Source organism: Phyllostomus hastatus, unplaced genomic scaffold (genome assembly GCF_019186645.2).
Source record: "Phyllostomus hastatus isolate PE091 unplaced genomic scaffold, TTU_PhHast_1.1 phas_contig_1, whole genome shotgun sequence".
NCBI classification, from domain to species: Eukaryota; Metazoa; Chordata; class Mammalia; order Chiroptera; family Phyllostomidae; genus Phyllostomus; species Phyllostomus hastatus.
In genome coordinates this window covers 27,128,415-27,134,414 of record NW_025333498.1, presented here as the reverse complement: position 1 = coordinate 27,134,414, position 6,000 = coordinate 27,128,415, and positions in this window count along the sequence as shown.

Here is a 6,000-nt window from a genome sequence, read left to right as displayed (position 1 = left end):
CCAGATGGCAGGTGGGTGTGGCTCAGCTTTAGTGCCCTGATGCATAGATTAAAGAGTCAATCTAAAGGTTCTGTGTGGGAGTTCCACCAAAGCAGACTTAAATATCAATTGCTGCTCTGGTTGTGTTTATACAAATAAATAGGCAAAAGTAAAATTAGTCTTAATGTAGTCCCTTTAATGACAATGAGGGTGATCTTAGGGAGAAATTGTGATTCAAGGAAAACCACAATGCTCAATGGTAGACATTGAACTTGTGTAGCTACACAAGTAGCTAACTGTTTTCAAAGTTTGTTTTCATTTGTAAGTTAAAGCTGTGTTTGTAACGTCATCAAAGATGCTCAAGAAAGACCTGTAAAATTGCCACTGTCAAATGTCATTCTAGCAAAGACCTTGCAACTTCATGCCTTCCCAAAAGACAATCTGCACCCATTCCGGCCAGGGGTCTGAGTCTTACTAAAGGCCTGGAAGACTCCAGGCCCTGAACAGCAGCTGGCTGAACAATGGACTGGTCCCTATGATGTCCTGTTGACAACCTATTCTTCCCTAAAGCTGATGGGAATCAAGCCCTAGATCCACCACACAGCACCGTTATTAATTAATGTTATTATTTGGCAACTCACTAAATAAATTTACCTCTTCTAGAATAGAGGTTGTAAGGCTACAGATGATCATTACAAAAAACTACCGACTTCTGGGACCTCAGGCTCTGGACATCTATTCCGGGCCAGTGGGGGGACACTTCTCTCTACCTCCTCTGACTGATAGTTAGCAAGCAGATGGAAGCCAAAGAAGGCTTAACATCCCTTGGTCCTTTTACAGCCGGAAGCAGTCAGAGTGGTTGTTGCCCCAAAACCCCCCAAATTTGGGTTCCAAATATTTGAAGGGAGGAAGTTAGACAGGACAGGCAGCAAAGCAAGGCAGGGAGGAGGAGGGAGACATGTCTCTCCAACTGGCTCAGTGGCCCTGAGTCCAAAGTCCCCAAAGATTTGGGTTTCTATGTCTTGACAGGGAATGTTACGGTGGAACGAATGGCCAGAGAGGAAATAAAGGCAGGGTCCTCACCGTTGCAGTCTAACAGAGAACTGAATACAGGAGGCTAAAAGCAAAAACTCACCTGCTGACCCAGTAATCCTGAGCCCGGTCTGATAAGACTGCCAGGCATTTCGAAAAACACAAGTAAACCATGATAGTGCAGTGGGGGATGGGTGGGGCCCTTGAAAGTCTGTGTCTGTCATCTCCACTAGCTGAGAAAAGGAGAGCCTTGAGACTGTGTATTCATTCCAAGGCCTGGAAGGGAGAAGGGAAGGCAGACTACAGGGCCCAGGAAAAAAGTCCATAAAACAACTTTGGTTTATTGCCTGCCCTTTGTCACATAGGCAAAATGAACAAATAGAGTCTGGAGCAAGATAAGAATTCGGGCTAACAAACCCCACCCTCACCTACATTTGGGTAGTCACGTCTCTCTGGGAAAGCTGGCTCCATACCCGTCAATCAATATCTAACTTCTTTACCCAGACTCCTCCAGCTATGTAAGTCCTCAGACCAAAAGGCTCACTCTTTTGGCTCTTGGCTCTTTTTGCCATGTAGGAGACCTCTGGCCAGGAGGTCCCTGGCCAGCTGGTCTCTGGCCACCTTGCTTTTGCCACTCCTGTTCTGGCCACCCTTGCTTTTGCTTTTCCATTATAACTTAGCACTAATAAACTTTGCTTATATGCTAGCAGGCTTGCTGATCTGTAATTCTTTACTGCGTCAGCTAGAAGAACTGAGTGTCTGGGAATTTCTCTCAATAACAAATGTCCAAGGTAGACTAAGCTGAGCAGATCTTGAATGCTGCACGAACTGGGCTCATTAAACCCCTACAGGTTGTTCCTGACAACATCACTGATCATGGGTCCTCATGTATGTTAGTACAGTATATGTCATAATTCCAATCCTCAAGGACCTTATAAGGAGATACCAAACTTTTTTTTTCTTTTTATGTTACTTCAATTTCTAATTTGGGATAACTCAAGCAATAAAGTGCTTCTGAATTAGCAGATTTTAAGCAACTTTAAAAGGTTTAAGCATTCATTCATTCAAAAGTACAAGAGCATTGTGAGTTATTTTCCAAACATGACATTTAATCAGGTCATGTTTTGTTTTAAAAAACATTTTGTATCTGCTTTGATCTGTGGCTACTTACGCAATGCAACTTATTACTATCTCAGTTTCCTCTTAAAATGCAGTTGGTGCTACTTAGCTGTATTTTTGCCATGCATAACATGCACCCACGTTTTTGTGCACATTATACATGGGATTATTATACCCATTATTATACCCATGGTGTATAATCATTATACCCATGTGATAATGTGCATCTTTATTTTTCTCTCAAATACTTGGGTAAAAAAAGTATATATTATACATGGTAAAATATAGTATTTCACAAGATTTTTATGAAGATCAACAATGATAATCTGAAAAATAGCTTTGAAAAGCATCACGTGCTTCCTAAATAGATTGTAGGATTTTTTTTTCATTCCTACTGCTAAGTTTTATTCCCACCAATAGTTTGACATCGATAGGGTTGAGGGGCAATCTTATCCTTCCACATACACAGAACATCTGAGAATCAGTGTGGAAATAGGATAACCTCAGCTTTCAGCCAGCCCATAATCTATTTAAGAACTGGGCCACTTTTATGTTTTTGATTAAAGTATTTCTAGTTTTTGTAGCGACTACTCTCAATTCACATTTTACATAATCAAGTTACTAAGGGATAAGTACCAGTAAAAGAAGTATTCATTCAACATTATTTCATTTATATTTTTGTAGAAAGGAATTTTTGTAAGTGTAGGATTCCATGTTACAATACAGAGCTTGATATTTACAAGTATAAAAGTTGAATTTAAAATTTAAGAAAGGTGTTTTTTTCAATATTATCCAAGTATCAGGTAACTTTCTTAAGGCTATTATTCACTGTGTTGGTGCTTTTATTGAGCATTAGTTGTGTACACGTTTTGATCAACAGTGTATATATATCGTTCCTAAAGAAGTGTGCATTGAATTCCAATTGCCTAATAGGGCTTAACAATCTAAGTGAGGATGTCCACATTGAGGAACTATCATTTTTCTCCTTTCTGAGGAACACTGTTGACATTTTTTCATATATGCATTACTGTTTATTCAATTGTTTTAGAGTTTGTACTTTCGCCAAAAGCATACTTAATATTACCAGAATTAGAAAGGGACAAATGTGTTGTTGAAAGCTTAGCTGAATAAGGTCAAGTTGTCAAGTGGCTGGTTTGAGAAATAAATGGTAAATAATATTTATTTCTATCTTAAAAAGAAAGCTTATTATTTCTTGCTGTCCTCATTAGTAGACAGTAACCCTCAGGCAGTTGCTGAAGAAACAGTTTTAGACTGACAGTACAGTTATGAGTGGATGGCTTCATTTTAGACTGCAATATTTTTATGCTTCATGCAAATAACACATATACAGCCTTTATTATTCCATCTTTTAAAAAAGATTTTATTTATTTATTTTTAGAGAGGGAAGGGAGGGAGATAGAGATAGAGAGAGAGAGAGAAACATCAATGTGTGGTTGCTGGGGGTCATGGCCTGCAACCCAGGCATGTACCCTGACTGGGAATCGAACCTGCAACACTTTGGTTCGCAGCCCACGCTCAATCCATTGAGCTACGCCAGCCAGAGCTATTATTCCATCTTAAAAGCACAAGGAATTATTTTTGGAGAAAGTATGATAATTAGTGCATGTATATCAATTAAACTATGGCATGAAATCTATGGGAATACATTTTAGCAGGAAATAGATAAAAAGAAATTACTAGGGTTGATCCAAGGTGAAAATACAACTGTGGATGCTAGGATTAAGTACACCCTCTCCCTCATTTTTCAGATTGTATGTGCCATAGACTGAACTCTGCCTCTCAAAATTTATTTGTTGAAGCCCTGCCCACTAGAGTGATGGATTTGGAGATGGGAATCATTGAATGTAATTAGTTTTAGACCAGGTTAGGAAGATTTCACACTCATAATGGGATCAGTGCCCTTTATAAGAACAGATACCAGAGCACTTGATTCCTGTGTCTCTCCACCCTCATGTGCCCAGGATAAGCTGTGTGTGTACACAGAAAGAAGGCGTTCATTTGCAACACAAGGAGAGATACTGACCTTGCTGAAATGTTGATCTTGGACTTTCAGTCTCCAGAACTGTGAGAAATAAATTTCTATTGTTTAATCCACCCAGTTTGTGGCATTTTATTACGGCAGCAAGCTGGCTAAGACATTGTATATAGTTTCTCATAGTACATGGATTTCAAGTTTGCCAGAACTCTTTTGCAAATATAATTAGCTCACTAGTACATAAAGCTATTATTCATTACTTTTTATAAATAATGATGTCAAAGAGGAACTAATTTCTTTGGCCACTTTCACTTTCATTGCCAGCATTAGCAATTCTTATTTTAGAGCCATTTTGGAGGATCACCCCCCACCAAGTTCTTTGCTGCTTCTCCACAGTTGCTGTGTATGTATCAAGCAGAGAATAATAACAAGGTTCATTAAGATGCAGGTGCCAGGCGGTTGGCAGGCACCCTCACTAGCTAAGCTGTTCACTCTGGCCAGCCTCTTAGGTCAACAGCCTACCTGAGATTGTCACATAGTCTCATAGGCATTTCAGATCTAACCTGTCCAATGCTGATTTTCAATTTGGCCATCCCAAACAACTCTTCCTCCATTCTCTATCATTGACAAAGGTAAAGACACTGGTTAAAGTGATGAGGATGATTTTAATTGATAATATACTATTAATAATGGGAAAATAATAGTAATAATTAATAATAGGGAAACGAATCCAATATAAACTCAAATCAACTATGAACTGTACAGCAGAGACTAGGAGCTTTAAAGGGAGAAATGGGAATTGAGAAGAGACAAGAGGGACTTCTGTAGAGTGAGGGAAGTGAACATGATAATATGCAGGGAGAGGGGCTTAGTCATGTGAAACTCATCAGGGTTTCCTAACTGGTGCTTATTGAGGTTAGTTTCTACCCTCTCACAAAAGCTGGGAGACAGGGACCCTATCTTCAGGTATTGGCTTTTGGAAGCCTTGGGTTTTGCCAGTGAGGCACTTTAAGGAAGCTAGGGTCATCCTGGGAATGCAGCCTTGAACTGTCAGTACAAACAGAAACTATGATAGTGTTTGTTCAATTAATTGTAGGCTAGGATTAAGGCCTAGTCAAGAAGAGAGCTCAGAAGAACCTGGCTAAATTTTGCTCAAGGAGAGAATTTTTGTCACCATGTCATTCAAGGGTAAACCCAAAACAAAACATCAGTAAACCCTGAGGGTCTACTTTAGAAATTGAAAATAACCTCACCACTTCTTACCATCTCAACTGCTGCACCCTGGTGAGTCACTGACGCGGATCCTGGCCTGCAGGATCCGTGTATGTTGTGGCTGATAGGGAACAAATACACACGGACAACAGAAGTCCTGTGGAGAAAAAGGGATGTCATGGCCACTCTCTGAGAGAGAGAGGGCAAGAGGGCTAGAGGACCCCAACCCCTGCCTGGACAGGCTTTTATTGCTTTTCTGGGTACATTACATGGAGGGTAGTCCTCATTTACTGTGCACAGGTTTGCTGCAGGTGATTACCTTTTACAGATGTCAAAGGAAAGAATGTTGTTAATTACTTCAAAGAGAAGGATGTTGCAGACCAAGGGGAAAAGTTGTTGAACCAGTTACACTCCATCCTTGGGAGGTTTAGCGCAGACTTTAGGAAGTTACAGTAAGCACTTGCTGCCTCAATTCAGGGTGAGGGAGTTTTAGCAAAAGAAAGTCTCATAGCAACCCAGGTACAATGCAGGCCTGATTCCCCATGTAAGAACCTCTCCATGGGCATAGTCCTGTGTGCCACTCACTCCCCACTGGTTTTCCACATGGAGGCTGAGTTATATTTCCATGCTATGTGAAAGGGTTCCCTATAAGTCACAGTCAT